This window comes from Amia ocellicauda, unplaced genomic scaffold (assembly GCF_036373705.1).
Source record: "Amia ocellicauda isolate fAmiCal2 unplaced genomic scaffold, fAmiCal2.hap1 HAP1_SCAFFOLD_33, whole genome shotgun sequence".
Classification (NCBI taxonomy): domain Eukaryota; kingdom Metazoa; phylum Chordata; class Actinopteri; order Amiiformes; family Amiidae; genus Amia; species Amia ocellicauda.
Window position 1 is genome coordinate 1028357 of NW_027102898.1, and position 19080 is coordinate 1047436.

At 41.0% G+C, this 19080-nt stretch overlaps 3 non-coding genes and 10 pseudogenes across 3 annotated transcripts; all 13 read right to left on the bottom strand.

Moving 5' to 3' along the window:
- Positions 1 to 8614: 8614 nt before the first annotated feature.
- Positions 8615 to 8729, bottom strand: LOC136731582 (U5 spliceosomal RNA). Its single transcript, XR_010809576.1, has one exon. It is a non-coding gene; the product is annotated as a U5 spliceosomal RNA (small nuclear RNA).
- A 6504-nt stretch (positions 8730 to 15233) lies between these two features.
- Positions 15234 to 15352, bottom strand: LOC136731929 (uncharacterized; annotated as a pseudogene).
- A 221-nt stretch (positions 15353 to 15573) lies between these two features.
- Positions 15574 to 15692, bottom strand: LOC136731374 (uncharacterized; annotated as a pseudogene).
- Positions 15693 to 15901: 209 nt separating this feature from the next.
- LOC136731105 (5S ribosomal RNA) lies at positions 15902 to 16020 on the bottom strand. Its single transcript, XR_010809513.1, has one exon. It is a non-coding gene; the product is annotated as a 5S ribosomal RNA (ribosomal RNA).
- A 216-nt stretch (positions 16021 to 16236) lies between these two features.
- On the bottom strand, positions 16237 to 16355 carry LOC136731490 (uncharacterized; annotated as a pseudogene).
- A 205-nt stretch (positions 16356 to 16560) lies between these two features.
- LOC136732053 (uncharacterized) lies at positions 16561 to 16679 on the bottom strand (annotated as a pseudogene).
- Positions 16680 to 16892: 213 nt separating this feature from the next.
- Positions 16893 to 17011, bottom strand: LOC136731503 (uncharacterized; annotated as a pseudogene).
- A 215-nt stretch (positions 17012 to 17226) lies between these two features.
- On the bottom strand, positions 17227 to 17345 carry LOC136732046 (uncharacterized; annotated as a pseudogene).
- Positions 17346 to 17564: 219 nt separating this feature from the next.
- LOC136731812 (uncharacterized) lies at positions 17565 to 17683 on the bottom strand (annotated as a pseudogene).
- Positions 17684 to 17901: 218 nt separating this feature from the next.
- Positions 17902 to 18020, bottom strand: LOC136732014 (uncharacterized; annotated as a pseudogene).
- Positions 18021 to 18238: 218 nt separating this feature from the next.
- LOC136732057 (uncharacterized) lies at positions 18239 to 18357 on the bottom strand (annotated as a pseudogene).
- A 218-nt stretch (positions 18358 to 18575) lies between these two features.
- On the bottom strand, positions 18576 to 18694 carry LOC136731998 (5S ribosomal RNA). Its single transcript, XR_010809742.1, has one exon. It is a non-coding gene; the product is annotated as a 5S ribosomal RNA (ribosomal RNA).
- A 216-nt stretch (positions 18695 to 18910) lies between these two features.
- Positions 18911 to 19029, bottom strand: LOC136731235 (uncharacterized; annotated as a pseudogene).
- Positions 19030 to 19080: the final 51 nt, after the last annotated feature.

Below are 19080 nucleotides of genomic sequence, written 5' to 3' on the forward strand. Positions count from 1 at the left end.
GATTTGACATTACTGTATGTATGCAGGCCCTTGTAATTGCTTTTCCAATACTGCCAACTGGTTATTGATGATTGATTTCACATTGTGGTACGAGTATCGAGTGAAATGCGTGCTATCCACCTCAACAACACAGCGATAACATGGAGCCGGCAGGTGATCCAGGTCACAATAGAGGTCAAGCAGTGGGAGGAGGAAGACGTGGTGGTCAAAGGTGTAGCGTAAGGTACACTTATAAAATTCAATTAAAGAAGTGAATTTATAGTATCACCTTATCACGAATCCTGGAATCTTGTAGAACTCATTTTCTGTAATAATTGGATGCAGACACCAATTCCAAAGATATAAATTGTCAAATTTATTCAAAAACAAAGACTAAATGTAGCACTACACTAATTATACAAAAGGGAAAAACTAATTAAAATTCAACTCTAGATCAACAAATCAAAGACAAATCACTTCCGTGACCAAATCAAAGACCATGGGATCGCATATGATAACACACAAATCATTAAACAAAAAAGGTTATAAACACATTGACTACAATACCGGTTAGTAAGACGAAGGTGAGTCTCTCATTAGTATTGTTAGTCAGACATTCAATAACTATGCAGGTTAGTATTTATGTCAGGTAACTTCTCGTAATATATATATATCAGTCTCATTAACGTTTAGGTGGAGAGAAAGATCCTATCATTACTTGTTACCACAATTTCCCTTAACTGATTATTATTCAATGATTAAGGATAGGCAGGGCCACCTATAATCTGGTGTCTATTAACTTGTGTCAATTTCAGACTAAACAGTTAAACAGGAATGAGAAGATATTTCTCGGCGTTGACAGATTTTATTTCTAAAATTATCAACAAAACAGTTGAATGCAACACACATTTATATTTAAGAAAACTAAATGATATTACACATTCTAGAGTTATGAATCACAGATTAACATTTCTAATTGATTTCTCAAATGTCATGAATCACAAACTCCAAACTGTTAAACTTATCTGAACTTCGTCGCAGAGAGGCCTCTCTGGCTTCGGGCTCAGATAACAGCACACGGCACGAGGTCCGTGTGGTTTGGAACAAAGGCAGTCCGGTTCGGCTTTGTCCAAGAACTTCCACTCAGTCGATGCACCTGGAAGTTGGGGTTTCGCGAATGTAGAGTCTTTTCCAAACAGATTTTCCACTGGTTTGAAGGCTCCAAGGTTGTGCACAAAATCTTCTTTGTAAGCAGGGTTCCACCGTAGTTACTTGAAGACAAAGTCTTTGAGGAAAGCAGGGCCCTGTTCGTTCCAAGGGTCAAGTTTCTTAAGACTCAAATAGCTGTTTAAATGACTTTCGTATTCAGTCGACTTAGTCAATTGTCCAGCTGGATGGCTGGGCACAGGCGGGCAGCGCAGTCTGTAAAGTTCTTTATTTAATAAAGTCCTTTAAAAGAATTCTTCGTACGGCTCAATCTCCTTCTCCCAGTTTAACCCTTCTGTTGCTGGTAAAGACTTAGTTGGTTTCTGGTTCCGGTTCTGGCAACAGAGATACAAGTTGAGCTGTGGCAGCGAGTTACTGGTTTAGGTGAGAGAGAGAGAGAGATGCCGTGCGTTACCCTTTATACGCCTGTCAGATCAATAGGTGATTGGTTCTTTAGTTTGTGAGATTGGATTTCGGCTTCAGCCCCCAGTGTCCTATTGGAGGGGGGCTTGATTTATGACTGATGTCAATCCATGCCATCTTTTGGAAATGCCGGTTGGCACGGGTTCGTAGCTCTGTGTCGGGATTTCGGCTCTCGTCCATTTCAAAGAGTTTTTATTTCCTACAGGCCCCCTTCCCCAGACATCTCACAGCAGGGATTCCAAGCTATTTGGCCCATTCTTGGTGCCATCCTCCCAAGACTGTCACTTTGATGTAAACCAGTTCACATGCTGATGAGTTAAGGAAATCTGATAAATTTGGGGGGGAGAGGTCTTCTTTAGATCAGTGCTTCAGCTCAGAGCTAAAATGCTCTTATCAGAATACACCCAACATAACGCTACACTGGTTAATTCTGTTCTGGGAAAACCACAATCCTGCAGGTTTAATAAGTCTCTCTACACATCAGTCCCTGAGTACCTTCAACCAATGGTCATTTTGACCAATTAAGCCCAAGAATTGAGTCAATTAAGTTGTCATGGACTACCCAGTGAAGACGTGAACTCACGACTAGGTCACACTGTGAGCTCACCAGAGCAGACATTACACTGAGCTCACTGTGAGCTCACTTAGCGCTTTTCCAGCGACATGGTGCCGGTGCTGGAGCCGGAGCTGCTGCTCGGCCTGGGATCCAGCTGATCTTTTTTGAACCGGCCCGCTTTTCCACCGGTTTTGACGTCACTGGATGTGGGCGTTCCCAAGCATGGAGTAGAAGTGGAGAAACACAGCAATAGTAATCAGCACCGAGGCGACTGCGTCTTTAAACTCCATTTAACATCACAATCAAACTCATTCCGCGTCTATGGCAAATCGTAACCCTAATGTTACAAATGTTCCCTAAACACCTATTTTGCAGGATCAATAAAAAATTATTAGGATTTTTTAAACTTTTACTGACACACATAGTTAATAGCAATGTGTTATAACTTTACCGAAAATAATAATCTGTATATCTGTAATTGTTTAGACGTTATTAAGATATAATGCATCTTTCACATAGGGATCATTTGTAACATGTTAGGAAAAACAAACAAATGATTTGAAAATATTCATAATTACAGCATACAATTTGTCAGGCTTCATAAGAATGGTATTTATTATAAAAATCAAGCAAATAGCATTTGTGGTTCACGAGAAAATATATATATATATATAATCAAAGCTATCAGACTATAGCAGCCGGTGTATGAAGACACATACGATTATACAGCATTATTTGGCAGCTTCGCAAGACCTAATTTGAAACGTTGTTGGTAAGTTAGATAATTAGTGGGGACCCGCTATTTGCAGTTCTTCCCCTCCATAATTGCTAAAATAAAGTTTTACTGACATTTTATTGACCCTACCACTGCATAGGGCACATCTGTAACATGAACGCTACTGAATGGCACATACATTGAAAACTACGGAGAACTGAGACAAATCCACTTTACACTTCATAAATAATCTTAAAACGTTTCCAACCAAGGCAACACCCACTTGAAATACGTTCATTCTCATTTTTGGTAAACAAAAAGAGAGATTGTCACATATGTTCCCTATGATGCATCTACAGAGAGAGAGAGACAGACAGACACTAACTCTCTCACTCTCTCTCTCTCTCTCTCTCTCTCTCTCTCTCAGCTGGGAGTGTGTGGGAGGGGTCTGCAGTGAGCGGGAGTGCTGCTGAGAGCTCTGTCCTTTGGCTGCGTTTTTTTGTTGCTTTACTTTTTTCAGTTTGTTTATTTTGTCTTCTGTTTTCAGTGCTTTTCTTATTGTGGGGGAACAGGGGAGGGGAGGGGGGAGTACCGGTAGTTCTTCCCGGGTCGGGGGGTCGGACCCCCTGAATGCGTCTTTTGAAAAACTGACCCGACGCCATGGAGTCAAGATCGCTCCGGTGCAGTTCTGCCCCCTAGAGCAGTGTGTGTTAGCGGTTGGGGAGGTAGCAGGGTGTGAAAATATCAAGTCTGCTGCCATTGTTATCTTCTTAAAAACCACTGATCTGCTCAATCAGCTAGTGGCTAATGGCACAGTGTTAGACGACACTTTCACCCCGGTGTTGCCGCTCGCTGCTCCTGCCCGGAAGGTAACGCTGTCTAACGTCCCTCCGTTCATCCGCACCGGCTCGGGCAGCTGATGTCCGGCATTAAGAGGGTCCCGCTGGGCTGCAAAGCCCCGCAACTGAAACACGTCGTGTCCTTCCGAAGGCAGCTGTATATGATCCTCAATAACATCAATGAGGATCTTAATGTCTCCGAAGTTGGATCTCTCTTGCTGCCACCACCACGAAGATTGCTCTTTAGTAATGTTGGAAAGTCAAAGACAGCAACCGTCAGGGTTCTTGCATATGACGTATTCGTGCTGCACCTCTCTGCAAGGATCCAGGACAGTTTGTCAATGTAAACTCCAGTGCCTGGGAATATTTCCACCTAAAAGACAATGGTAAATAAAAAACAAGTATATCCCCAAACTATTCTTATATTATGTTAAGTGGAATACATTATCAGTAAGGCTGTGATTTTGTTACAGAAATGTGTTATTAAAGACCACAGTATGTCTCAATTCTAAGTTTATTAATTTACAGACATAATAAAGTCAGTGAATCTGTGACACCCATAATTCAATTACATTCTTATTATCAACTATAACTATGAATATAACTGATAATGTAGCATCATTAGATTGTTTACAACCAATATTTGTTTTCAATATATATATTTTTACCTTGTCTTTGTAATATTGTAGACCAAGAGTGTTATACCTGTTTTGGTGATTCTTTGTCAGATTCAGAACAATTTGCTGTGGGGCTGTCAGAACCACTTGATGGTGACACACTTTTGTCTTCATTGCTGATAAATGTGGCTTTTGTTACAATTTTTTTCAGATTGTCCAAAAGGTCTGGAATCTCTGGAGAAAAAAACCTTAGTATTAAATGATAATCATTTCTAGTAATATATTTAATACAAAGTGAAAACAAAACCATCAATGCCTGCAATTATACTTGAGAGACTTGCTCTATGTTATTGGCAAACTGACCTTTTTGTGGGTCATTAACATTAGCTACGAAAAAAATAAAAGAGATAAAATACAACAATTACCAGGTCTAATGTAATGCATATAGTCATTAATGTAGGATTATGAAGTTATGTTGAAAAACTTTATTTAATAATCAGTATTATTAAACTATTAGACAGTGCACATTAAGAGTCTGTATTGTGGTTCTAGATTACTTCAGTATGATCAACTATAATACATTACTCTGGAATCTAAATTACTGAAGAATAACATTTATCAAGGTAAGGAATTATTTGCTATAAATAAAAAAACTTACCATCAACCATACGGTTTCGAAGACATTGGTTTTCATTTTTAAGTCTTGTGTTTTCCTTTTCGAGCTGCTTAACGTTTTGCTGTAGCTCAACTTCACTGGACTCTTTAAATGTCTGTAGAATATGACGGGATCTAATTCTTGAAGCTCCATCGGTTTTCTTTCTTATTTTGTGCTGTATTCAGAGAGAAAAAGAGTTTAAAATGAATATATATATATATATATATATGAAAATGATTTAAAAAACACAATCCTGCAATACATTTATTATCGTCACTGTAATTATCTCACCGGTAACTGTGGTTCATCAAGGTCACTATCATCTGAAATTTGAAGTTTTTTGTTTGGTTTAGGTACTGTCTTCATTTTAGGACAGGGCATTTTTGTTAGGTCATTAAGTTTTCTTCTTAGTTCGCCTTCTTTTCCTAAAATAAAAATAAAATAAATAAAACCCTGCATTATGTCCACAGATATTTGGGGATTATATTTATTTGTCATAAAAATACTGTGCTTTGACCATACAAATTAAGATGAACAGCCAACAGTGAATCAAAACTGAAGTTAAATTATATCTGGTTTAATTTATTTTGTGATTTGGGGGATTTTATTGTAAAGCACAACACACAATAAATCGTTCTTACAAATGCCAGTCAAGTATGACGAGTTTTTAGCGCCCTCACCACCACCTACCATGTTATAAGAGTATGTTAGAAGTACAACACATTAATAACTTAAACATTCATTTCAAATATACTGTGATTGTATATATCAAATAGCATGTAAAGACTTTAATGTTTTTTTTTTTAAATAAACATTGTTACCAGTCATAATGATCTGCGCTTCATGGACAGGCCATCCACCTTTTGGAGGTTTGTTCGTGTCTCTCCACTCTGCTCTGAAGTTTCGAGTCGTCTCTTCGTCATCATCAGCAATGCTGAATAAATCAAAATTGCGAAAGCAAGCAGTGGGAATCACGCTGTAAGAGTCTTTGTCGACCCCGCTTTCCCACTTCACCAACGCGTGCATCACCGCCATACTACCTTCACCTTCTCGTCCGTTTTTTCTGCGCGTTTTTCCCCCGACAAGTCACGGCACAAAAAACAGTCCCGCTCTGCATTCTGGTACTTGGCGTTCTTAATAACACCAACAGGGTGTAATCGCATAGACCACTCGAGTATAAAGTACTACATATCCCATCTGTTACAGTTTTTTTTCTTCTTCTGAAACTGCAAGCGCACTACATAAAGTTTGGCAAATGAAGAAATTTGGATGATGAGTTTACAATCTTATAAACAGTATTTAAGTAAACCTAGATATGCAATTCCAAAAAGAACAGCATCGAGATGGAGAAACAGGATACAAAAATAATAATACAATGTTTATACTTTTTGTATTTTAATTACAGTATGTAATTATTGCCTTTTGATTTACATTTACAGAAAAAGAACGGCGGCAAACGTGGACTACCCAACAAGAAGCAACAAAGTTACTAAAATATCAGATTCTCAGGTAAGCTTCATGCAGCCATACATGTATAATTATAAAATCAATCCAAAAAATAGACCTTGTTTACCCTACAACTGATTTGAGTGTTAATTCTATTTAAGATATAAAAAAATATTTTGTCTTCTGAACTAATAATCTGTGAACATTCTATTATCTCTATAATTTTAATTAATACATTTATTTTATTATTGGTGGAACATTATATTTTTCAGCTCAGATGATTTCACGTACCATCAATTTTTCTGTTAATAAATGTGCAAAAACAAATCAGATGGATAGGCCCCTACATATGAACATTAAGTTAAAGGCCTAGAGTGAGTGTTCTTCACTTCCAGTCATGGCGGGCCACAATCCAGCTCTTTGTAACTCATCAACAACCAAAGACCTGGGAAAAGGGTTAAATGGCTTCAGTTAAGCCAATTAGGTAATTAAGAGCTCAACTGGAAAAAAAAACAGCAGGCATAGGGGTACTTTAGGACCACAGTCACTGATATAACCTACAATGTTGTTGTAATGAAAATCAGCAGACAGTGGGCCTCCTCCAGGACTAAGGTTGAGAAGCACTGGTCTTGAAGACCACAATAACAATCGACCTCAAGGGCTAGGGATATTCGAGGTGATGCTAAACCAGTCCTGAATGTTTAAATATAATGTTATTTTCTTGTAGTGTGCCGTTGCTGTTAATGCAACCAGTTATATTGAGCCATCAAATACAGAAGCTTACGAAAGACATCAACATGTAAATTTAGTTGTAAATTTAAAGTGTGTGTGAAAAGTATTTTGTATATGGAGATTAACCCATAGTTTCACAGATAAATTGTGGACCAGTGATATTCAGGATCTTCAAAACAAGTCCTGAATGCTCAAACTTAACACTTCTTTTTTTAGAGTGTCGTTGCTATCAATCCAGCCAGTGATGTGGAGCCATCAGATACAGAAGCTGATGAAAAACAACATGTAAATTTCCTAAATTAATATGGTGCATCAAAATACTTATTTAGCACTTTCAACTGTTTCTTTGTGATTCCTAAAATTACTTTACAGGCTGGGGCTGGGGGAAGACACTGCGCCCGCCTGGAGAAGCCTGTACAAGCCCCCCTCAATAAGAGAGCTGGCAATCTGCAGTGGAGGGTGTTACACACCATTATTGCTGTCAATTCTTTTATTACTGTTCTTAACCCTGCTGTGTCCGACGCCTGCCCATTCTGTGCTCAGAGAGAGACCGTGTTTCACTGTTTCAGCACTTGCTCTCGGTTGTCACCCATTTTTAGTCTTTTAACTCGTCTTTTTACTGATCTTAACCTGATTTTTAACACAAAGGTTTTTATTTTAGGGGCGCGATACACCAGAAGGACCAAACATGTGGACCAGCTGGTAAACTTCTTGCTGGGCCAGGCTAAAATGGCCGTCTATAAGACTAGGAAGAACAGAGTGTGTGGGGAGGGCAGTGAGGATGCAGTGAGAGTGTTTGCCATGCTGGTCAAGTGCAGAGTCAGACTAGAGTTTAACTATTACAGGCTGATTAATGATTTGGAGAGTTTTGAACAGGTCTGGTGTATTAATGATGCCCTTTGTGAATTGTATGACGGGGAGTTGGTTTTTATTATGTAATTCATTTATAGGGTTTAGTATTTGATGGTTGTTTTGTTGTGTGTATTGGGTTGCTTTCTTTAAAAGTGTACAGATCAGTGGCGGAGTTAATGCTTGTTGGGGGAGACAAACAAAGGGGAACACTATTTTTTATTTATTTATTTATTTTCTTTTGTATGAATTATTGCGTGTTGCAAACAGGCAATGAAGTCTGATAAAAGTCAAAAAGTCTCTCTCTCTCTCACACACACACACACAGCCAGCAAGACACACAGAGCCAGCCAGCTCAGCGATGACATCACAAACATCTCTCTCAGGTGACTCCTATGACATCACAGAGCACGTACATTCCGTTGCTTGCCGTCTGTCAACCACTCAGTCACTGCCAGCCAGACTGGCTGGCTGACTGGATGGTGGGGCTGCTTGCTGCTGCTGCGTACCTTAGCAAGCTTATTTGCTTGACTGGCCTTCCTCCTCCGCCCACATGCCCACCTATGTCCGATCTGCTGTTCACCTGGATCACAGCTCCGCCCCAACAAGGCAGAGCCTCCCAAGAATGGTACAAACTCACCCACGATCCCCTCCACGGAAAGCTATAGCAAAAGGCAAAAGCATTATACGTAATGAAGAGGAACCCGAGTCCAAGACGCATCCGACCAGCCATACATATTTGTGTGTATTAAAGATCACATTTTATTACATTTAGATTTTCTGTACTTTATTACATCTTTTTGTGATTTTTAAATGTATTGTTTCTTTTCCTTATATATGTATGTATGTATGTATGTATGTATGTATGTGTGTGTGTGTCTGTGTGAAAGTGTATGTGTTTGTGTGTCTCTGTGTGAAAGTGAGTGTGTGTGTGTCTGTCTCTGTGTTTGTGTGTCTGTCTCTGTGTGAAAGTGAGTGTGTGTGCGTGTGTCTGTCTGTGAAAGTGTGTGTGTGTGTGTGGGTGTGACAGTGTGTATGAGTGTCTGTCTGTCATGTAACTCGCACATCTGTGAGGGCACCATTTTTGCAGAAAGAGATGTACACATTTTGGAGCAACATATGCTGCCATCCAGACATCGTCTTTTCCAGGGACGTCCCTGCATTTTTCAGCAGGATAACGCCAAACCACATTCTGCCCAGATTACAAGCGCATGGTTGCATAGGCAGAGAGTGCGGGTGCTAGCATGGCCTGCCTGCAGTCCTGACCTGTCTCCGAATTGAGAATGTGTGGCGCACTATGAAGTGCAAATTAAGACAACGAAGGCCCTGTGCAGTTGCGCAGCTGAGGAAATGCATAATGGATGAATGGGGGGAAATCCCACTTGCTAAACTTAACCAAGTGGTGTCTTCAGTGCCCAAGTGCTTAATAAGTGTTATTAAAAGAAAAGGTGATGTTACATAGTGGTAAACAGTCGACTGTCCCAACTTTCTTGGTTTCTTTTCACTGCTAATGAGATGCTGTAGAGTGAGTTAGTTATATTGCTTTCAGGAGCTCTAATCGTATTGATGAGTTCATGCAGCATTTGTAATTGAATTTCAAAAAGAAATCCTTGCTGTCTGGCCTGTGTGTATGAGATGTACTCTGTCAATCTTTGGCTAACAACTGAAACATTGGTAGAACAGAAATGGCAACATAAAAAAGAAAAGTACATTTTAAAAGAGCACATTAAATAGGATGAATATACAGTTTTTTACAATCACTTTGTCACTAATTTCAGAACCTTGATGTCATTTTTCAAAACTCTAGACACAAAACTCAAAACGGTCATCACTTGTAACACAGGCTGTCCAATGTTCAAAACATTGCATTGTGCATTCATATCTTTAAAGAAACCTTGCACTTGCAGACTTGTTGGTTCAAATAATTCATTTATCATGAAATACCATAGTAACATTTATTTAGATCACCCACAGAGAAGATACCGATAGTTTCACTGTGTAGTTGTTCGTACAATCATTAAATATTGTAGTACAAAATATGTGATACATGTTTCATTATGGTACTACACATAAATACATCACTGTAAAAGGACTAGTAGAGAGAATACTACAGACACAGTGGAATCATTGAACAAAATCTGAAATGTATTGATGCAATACAATCAAATCACACCATAGGTTTCTTTGAAGCCATGCAACAATAATTAGCTACAAAAAAGAACAAAACTACAGTAAAATGTCAACTGCAGTGTTCCTCACCTGGCTTAGTGTAAAACAAAGGATTGATTACTGTACTTCTGAATTTCCATCAGCCCTGTGTTCAGGTTCAGGTTCTCACAACCATTTTTCACAAGAGGCATCTTGAAACTGAACATACCTGAACATACTCAGTCATCAGCTGCTTCACTCTGTCTGCATTTCTTTCAAAAGGCACACTATACTCTGTGCTACACATTGGTATGCAGTATACAGTCATTTGACAATTGAGAGTAGCCTAATGTTTAGTGCATGCTGAAGACTTGCCGCTTCTCAGTACGGAAATTTCTGATGATTGAGGCCACAGTTGATCCTGAGTTGATTCTGAGGTTTGATTGAATCATTGTAGCTGCCTCAGTCATGGTCATGCCATGATTTACAACATGCTCTACAACTATTTCTCGGATTTCACTGGACACTATTTGCTGTTGCTGCCGCTGTCTGGTCCGTGGCCTTGTCCTCTACCACGTTCCCCCAACACCTCTCAAATGAGGCCCATGGCTGCCTCTCTGGTGAGGCCTAAGCCCTCCTCTATGACGAGGCCCACGACCACCTCTCAGAAAGGGTGCATGTCCCCTTCCATTCCTTTGACCACCACGTCTTCCTCCTCCCACTGCTTGACCTCTATTGTGACCTGGATGACTTGCCGGCTCCATGTTATCACTGTGTTGCTGGGGTGGATAGCACTCATTTCACTCGATACTCGTACCACAATGTGAAATCAATCATCAATAACCAGTTGGCAGTATTGGAAAAGCAATTACAAGGGCCTGCATACATACAGTAATGTCAAATCTGATGTGGAAGAACAATCATCTTCAACCAGGTTGGAGCGTTAGTTGCAATGCCTTTAATACATGCAGCGTGGAGAGGAACAGTGACTCAAGTAGATCCCAAAGTCGCTCTGCCTTCATTTTAACAGTCAGAGCTTTTATACACAAAAATCAAAGAGCTGGTTATAATCAGAAAGTCATTACTATGTTATCTTAAAAGTTAGCTAAGCAGAATTTATATCATTATAGGACAGAGTTCATAGATCAACACATGGATTAGGGAGCAGGCACTTCAATCATACTGTTTGACATTGTCTCCAAGATTCTCATCGTAAATAACAAACAGAAATCAAACTACCTTCTGGCCTGACCTTCTAGCTTGACCTTATCTTTCTTAAGTATACAAGAGAGAAAAACAGGTATTAGAGAAAAAATTTCTAACTTTCCTTCCACACTGCAAACATGGTGTGGAAAAGTGCTACATGATGATGAATGATGATGAAATATTACATCCATAGATAATGTAGTCCAACTGGTTCATGCTCCTCGTTTATTGATGTCAATGGATCTCATTATCCTGAAACTTTCATGATCGAAACATGGAATATTGTTTGTCAGTTTCCATAAAATTATGCATTAAGAGTAATGCAACAGTCACTTATCATTTTGAGCAGCTGTATCAATTGATAGTTAGATCTTTGTAATGAAATGAATAGACAGTGATCTCAGATGTAATGTGTGAATTGCATTTTGAAATGGTAATACTTTGATGTTAAGTTGTGTCATTTTAGTTCAATGAACAAATGATCTGAGGTTGATGTGTATTGTATCCAAGCAATTGTAAAAAAGTGTTAGAGTTTTGAAAAATGTGCATTTTGATCATCGGGTGTGAGTTTAGTGTCTAGAGTTTTGAAAAATGACATCAAGGTTCTGAAATGAGTGCCAAAGTGATTGTAAAAAAGTGTAATATCAGGGGACAGTGGCTATTAGTGATCTGGCCTTCCGTGGCCTCTGTATTAATGTAACAGGTCACATTGTATGTGTACACTGATACTTGATAGTATAATATAGTACAAGTAAAAAACATACATAGGTATCATAGAAGTATTTTGCAGAAATGATTATGGATAGTTATCAAAATGGAGAGGAAATGCTAAATCCAGTCTCCCCAGGCTGAGCTTCTATTGCTGCACCTGCTAGCCCCACTATATGGATAGAGCCACACCAAGTACAAGAGTCTCCCCATTGCTATTTATATCTCCCTATCCAGTCTTATTGGTGTCAGGGTGGGATGCCTATTCCCCTGCATGCTTTGAAACCTATAGCACCTGGGACGCACACTTGGGATCCGGTTCCTCTGCCCCTCACATACACATGAGGAATCCTAGGTGCTCAACACGTCATACTGTCTCTTTCATCTCATGTGTAAACTATGGACAAATACATGACTAAACGTGTTTAGTTGCTTTTCCCAGAATGCTTTGCGCCACGATATGCAAATAACGGGGACTATGATTGGCTCCCTGACATTACCCACACTGCGACTGATGCTACCCATTTCACTACCCAACAAAGACCCATAATATGCGTGTGTCTGTCTGTCTGTCTGTCTGTCAAAGTATGTGTGTGTGTGTCTGTGTGTGTCTGTGTCTGTCTGTCTGTGTGTGAAAGTGTGTGTGTGTCTGTCTGTCTGTCTGTCATGTAACTTGCACATCTGTGAGGGCACCACTAATGCAGAAAGAGATGTACACATATTGTTTATTTTCCATATATATGTATGTATGTATGTATGCATGTCCAATTGCATTGACAATACAAATGAATTGAATTGAGAGGGAGAGAGAGAGAGTAAGAGAGAGAGAGAGAGAGACAGACAGACAGACAGAGAGACACACACACACACACACACACACACACAGAGAGCCAGCCAGCCAGCTCAGCGATGACATGACGAGCCTCTCTCAGCTTACTGCTATGACATCACAGAGCACGTACATTTCGTTTAACAAATCGTTAAACAAAAAAGGTTATAAACACATTGACTACAATACCGGTTAGTAAGACGAAGGTGAGTCTCTCGTTAGTATTATTAGTCAGACATTAAATAACTACGCAGGTTAGTATTTATGTCAGGTAACTTCTCGTTATATATATATCAGTCTCATTTACGTTTAGGTGCCGAGAAAGATCCTATTTGTTACCACAATTTCCCTTAACTGATTATTATTCAATGATTAAGGATAGGCAGGGCCACCAATAATCTAATGTCTATTAACTTGTGTCAATTTCAGACTAAACAGTTAAACAGGAATGAGAAGATATTTCTCGGCGTTGACAGATTTTATTTCTAAAATTATCAACAAAACAGTTTAATGCAACTCACATTTATATTTAAGAAAACTAAATGATATTACACATTCTAGAGTTATGAATCACAGATTAACATTTCTAATTGATTTCTCAAATGTCATGAATCACAAACTCCAAACTGTTAAACTTATGTGAACTTCGTCGCAGAGAGGCCTCTCTGGCTTCGGGCTCAGATAACAGCACACGGCACGAGGTCCGTGTGGTTTGGAACAAAGGCAGTCCGGTTCGGCTTTGTCCAAGAACTTCCACTCAGTCGATGCACCTGGAAGTTGGGGTTTCGCGAATGTAGAGTCTTTTCCAAACAGATTTTCCATTGGTTTGAAGGCTCCAAGGTTGTGCACAAAATCTTCTTTGTAAGCATGGTTCCACCGTAGTTACTTGAAGACGAAGTCTTTGAGGAAAGCAGGGCCCTGTTTGTTCCAAGGGTCAAGTTTTTTAAGACTCAAATAGCTATTTAAGTGACTGACACTTTCGTATTCAGTCGACTTAGTCAATTGTCCAGCTGTAAAACTCCACTGATCAGGTGGGTCTGTGAAGTTATTTATTTAATAAAGTCCTTTAAAATAATTCTTCGCTCAATCTCCTTCTCCCAGTTTAACTCTTCTGTTGCCGACAAAGACTTGGTTGGTTTCTGATTCCGGTTCTGGCAACAGAGCTACAGGTTGAGCTGTGGCAGCGAGTTTCTGGTTCAGGTGAGAGAGAGAGAGAGAGAAAGACTGTCCGCTGTTCCTTATAGTCTGTCAGATCAGTAGGTGATTGGTCCCTGAGTTCTTGAGATTGGATTTCGGTTTCAGCCCCCAGTGTCCTATTGGAGGGAGGCTTTATTTATGACTGATGTCAATCCATGCCATCTTTTGGAAATGCCGGTTGGCCTGGGTTCGTAGCTCTATGTCGGGATTTCGGCTCTCATCCACTTCAAAGAGTTTTTATCACCTACAGGCCCCTTTCTCCAGACATCTCATAGCAGAATTCCAAACTATTTGGCCTCTTCTCGGTGCCATCCTCCCCAAAACTGTCACTTTGATGCAAACCAGTTCCAAGCTGATGAGCTAAGGAAATCTGATAACTTTGGGGGGGGAGAGGTCTTCTTTAGATCAGTGCTTCAGCTCAGAGCCCAAATGCTCTTATCCAAATACACCCAACATAACGCTACATATGTATGTATGTATGTATATATGTGTAGAAGGAAAATTAGAAATTATTTTCTTACACCTGTTTTTCTCTCTTGTATACTTAAGAAAGATACGGTCAAGCTAGAAGGTCAGCCCAGAAGATAGTTTGATTTCTGTTTGTTATTTACGATGAGAACCTTGGAGACATTGTCAAACGGTATGACCTACGTGCCTGTTCCCTAAAACCATGTGTTGACCTATGAACTCTGTTCTATAATGATATATGTTCTGCTTAGTTAGCCTTTAAGATAACATTGTAATGACTTTCTAGCATGTATGGATGTATGTATGTATGTATATATATATATATATATGTATGTATGTATGTCCAATTGCTTTGACAATACAAATGAATTGAATTGAGAGGAAGAGAGAGAGAGAGAGAGAGAGAGAGAGAAAGAGAGAGAGAGAGACAGACAGACAGACAGACAGACAGACAGCTCAGCGATGACATGACGAGCCTCTCTCAGCTGACTGCTATGACATCACAGAGCACGTACATTCCGTTGCTTGTCGTCTGTCAACAACTCAGTCACTGCTAGCCAGACTGTCCCTAAGACAAAGTGTACAATACTTCAATTATATCTCCTCCAGACAGATAAAGAGTATTAAGAGCTACGATGAAGTTACCCAGGAGATGTAAAAAGCTTGCATCACCTGGTATTTCCTGGAGGTCACCCATCCAAGTACTAACCAGGCCCTGGCCCGTTTAGTTTCCAAGGTCTGACGAGATCGGGCACGTTCAGGACGGTGTGGCCGCAAGCCGAGATGCCTGGCTGCATGATGTCTCTTAAAGGCTGGCGGGTATTGACGGAATTTCCAGCAAAAAATAAAAAATAAAAAAATAAAAAAATGGAGGGAAAAATAACAGTGCAGGAAAGGGTGTTGAAAGTAGCCGGGAACGTGTACAATTCTTCAATTATATCTCCTCCAGACAGAAAGAGAGTATTAAGAGCTACGATGAAGTTACCCAGGAGACGTAAAAAGCTTGCAGCACCTGGTATTTCTAGGAGTTCTCCCATCCAAGTACTGACCAGGCCATGCCCCGTTTAGCTTCCGAGATCTGACGAGACGGGGTGCGTCCAGGACGGTGTAGCCGCAAGCCGAGAGGCCTGGCTGCATGATGTCTCTTAAAGGCTGACGGGTGTTGACGGAACTTCCAGCAAATAAAAAAAGAAAAATGGAGGGAAAAATATCAGTTCAGCAAAGGGTGTTGAAAGTAGCCGGGTACGTGTACATTTCTTCAATTATATCTCCTCCAGACAGAAAGAGAGTATTAAGATCTACGATGATGTTACCCAGGAGACGTATAAAGCTTGCAGCACCTGGTATTTCCAGGAGGTCACCCATCCAAGTACTGACCAGGCCCTGCCCTGTTTAGCTTCCGAGATCTGATGAGATCGGTCGCGTTCAGGACGGCGTGGCCGCAAGCCGAGAGGCCTGGCAGCATGATGTCTCTTAAAGGCGGGCGGGTTTTGACGGACCTTCCAGCAAAAAAAAAAAGAAAAAAGAAAAATGGAGGGAAAAATATCAGTGCAGCAAAGGGTGTTGAAAGTTGCCGGGTACGTGTACATTTCTTCAATTGTATCTTCTCCTGACAGAAAGAGAGTATTAAGAGCTACAATGAAGTTACCCAGGAGACGTAAAAAGCTTGCAGTACCTAGTTTTTCCAGGAGGTCACCAATCCAAATACTGACCAGGTCCTGCCACGTTTTGCTTCCTAGATCTGACAAGATCGGGCGCGTTCAGGACGGTGTGGCCGCAAGCCAAAAAGCCTGGCTGCATGATGTCTCTTAAAGGCTGGCGGGTATTGATGGAACTTCCAGCAAAAAAAAGAAAAATGGAGGGAAAAATACCAGTGCAGCAAATGGTGTTGAAAGTAGCCGGGTACGTGTACAAATCCTCAATTATAACACCTCCAGACAGAAAGAGAGTATTAACAGCTACAATGAAGTTACTCAGGAGACTAAAAAGCTTGCAGCACCAGGTATTTCCAGGAGGTCTCCCATCCAAGTATTGACCAGGCCCTGCCCCGTTTAGCTTCCGAGATCTGACAAGATCGGGCATGTTCAGGTCAGTGTGGCCGCAAGCCTAGAGAGCTGGCTGCATGATGTCTCTTAATGGTTGGCGGGTATTGACGGAACTTCCAGCAAAAAAAAAAAAAAAGAAAAACGGAGGGAAAAATATCAGTGCAGCAAAGGATGTTGAAAGTAGCCAGGTACGTATACAATACTTCAATTATATCTCCTCCAGACAGAAAGAGAGTATTAAGAGCTACGATAAAGTTACCCAGGAGACGTAAAAAGCTTGCAGAACCAGGTATTTCCAGGAGGTCCCACATTCAAGTAATGACCAGGCCCTGCCCCGTTTAGCTTCCGAGATCTGACGAGATGGGGCGCGTTCAGGACGGTGTGGTTGCAAGCCAAGAGGCCTGGCTGCATGATGTCTCTTAAAGGCTGGTGGATATTGACGGAACTTCCAGCAAAATAATGAAGAAAAAATAAAAATGGAGGGAAAAATATCAGTGCAGCAAAGGGTGTTGAAAGTAACCGGGTACGTGTACAATACTTCAAATATATCTCCTCCAGACTGAAAGAGAGTGTCAAGAGCTACGATGAAGTTACCCAGGAGACGAAAAAGCTTGCAGCACCTGGTATTTCCAGGAGGTCACCCATCCAAGTACTGACGAGGCCCTGCACCGTTTAGCTTCCGAGATCTGATGAGATCGACCGCGTTCAGGACGGTGTGGCCGCAAGCCAAGCAGCCTGGCTGCATGATGTCTCTTAAAGGCTGGAAGGGTATTGACGGAACTTCCAGCAAAAAAAAAAAAAGAAAAAAGAAAAATGGAGGGAAAAATATCTGTGCAGTAAAGGGTGTTGAAAGTAGCCGGGTACGTGTACAATTCTTCAATTAAATCTCCTCCAGACAGAAAGAGAGTATTAAAAGCTACGACGAAGTTCCCCAGGTGACGTAAAAAGCTTGCAGCACCTGGTACTTCCAGGAGGTCTCCCATCCAAGTACTGACCAGGTCCTGCCCCGTTTAGTTTCCGAGATCTGACGAGATCGGGCGCGTTCAGGACGGTGTGGCCACAAGCCGAGACGCCTGGCTGCATGATGTCTCTTAAAGGCTGGCGGGTATTGACGGAATTTCCAGCATAAAAAAAAAAAAAAAAATAGAAAAATGGAGGGAAAAATATCAGTGCAGGAAAGGGTGTTGAAAGTAGCCGGGTACGTGTACAATTCTTCAATTATATCTCCTCCAGACTGAAAGAGAGTATTAAGAGCTACGATAAAGTTACCCAGGAGACGTAAAAGCTTGCAGCACCAGGTATTTCCAGGAGGTCTCACATTCAAGTACTGACCAGGTCCTGCCCCGTTTAGCTTCCGAGATCTGACGAGATCGGGCGCGTTCAAGATGGTGTGGCAGCAAGCCGAGATGCCTGGCTGCATGATGTCTCTTAAAGGCTGGCGGGTATTGACGGAATTTCCAGCAAAAAAAAAAAAAAAAAAAAGAAAAACGGATGCAAAAATATCAGTGCAGCAAAGGGTGTTGAAAGTTGCCGGGTACGTGTACAATACTTCAATTATATCTCCTCCAGACAGAAAGAGAGTATTAAGAGTTACGATAAAGTTACCCAGGAGAAGTAAAAAGTTTGCAGCACCTGGTATTTCCAGGAGGTCACCCATCCAAGTACAGACCAGGCACTGCCCCGTTTAGCTTCCGAGATCTGACGAGATCGGTCGCATTCAGGACGGTGTGGCCACAAGCCGAGACGCCTGGCTGCATGATGTCTCTTAAAGGTTGGCGGGTATTGACGGAACTTCCAGCAGAAAAAAAAAAAAGAAAAAGAAAAATGGAGGCAAAAATATCAGTGCAGCAAAGGGTGTTGAAAGTTGCCGGGTACGTGTACAATACTTCAATTATATCTCCTCCAGACAGAAAGAGAGTATTAAGAGCTACGATAAAGTTTCCCAGGAGAAGTAAAAAGCTTGCAGCACCTGGTATTTCCAGGAGGTCTCCCATCTAAATACTGACCAGGCCCTGCCCCGTTTAGCTTCCGAGATCTGACGAGATCGGGCGCATTCAGGACGGTGTGGCCACAAGCCGAGACGCCTGGCTGCATGATGTCTCTTAAAGGCTGGAGGGTATTGACGGAACTTCCAGCAAAAAAAAAAAGAAAAAAGAAAAATGGAGGGAAAAATATTTGTGCAGTAAAGGGTGTTGAAAGTAGCCGGGTACGTGTACAATTCTTCAATTAAATCTCCTCCCGACTGAAAGAGAGTATTAAGAGCTACGATGAAGTTACCCAGGAGAAGTAAAAAGTTTGCAGCACCTGGTATTTCCAGGAGGTCACCCATCCAAGTACAGACCAGGCACTGCCCCGTTTAGCTTCCGAGATCTGATGAGATTGGGGGCGTTTAGGACGGTGTGGCCGCAAGCCAAGAGGCCTGGCTGCATGATGTCTCTTAAAGGCTGGCGGGTATTGACGGA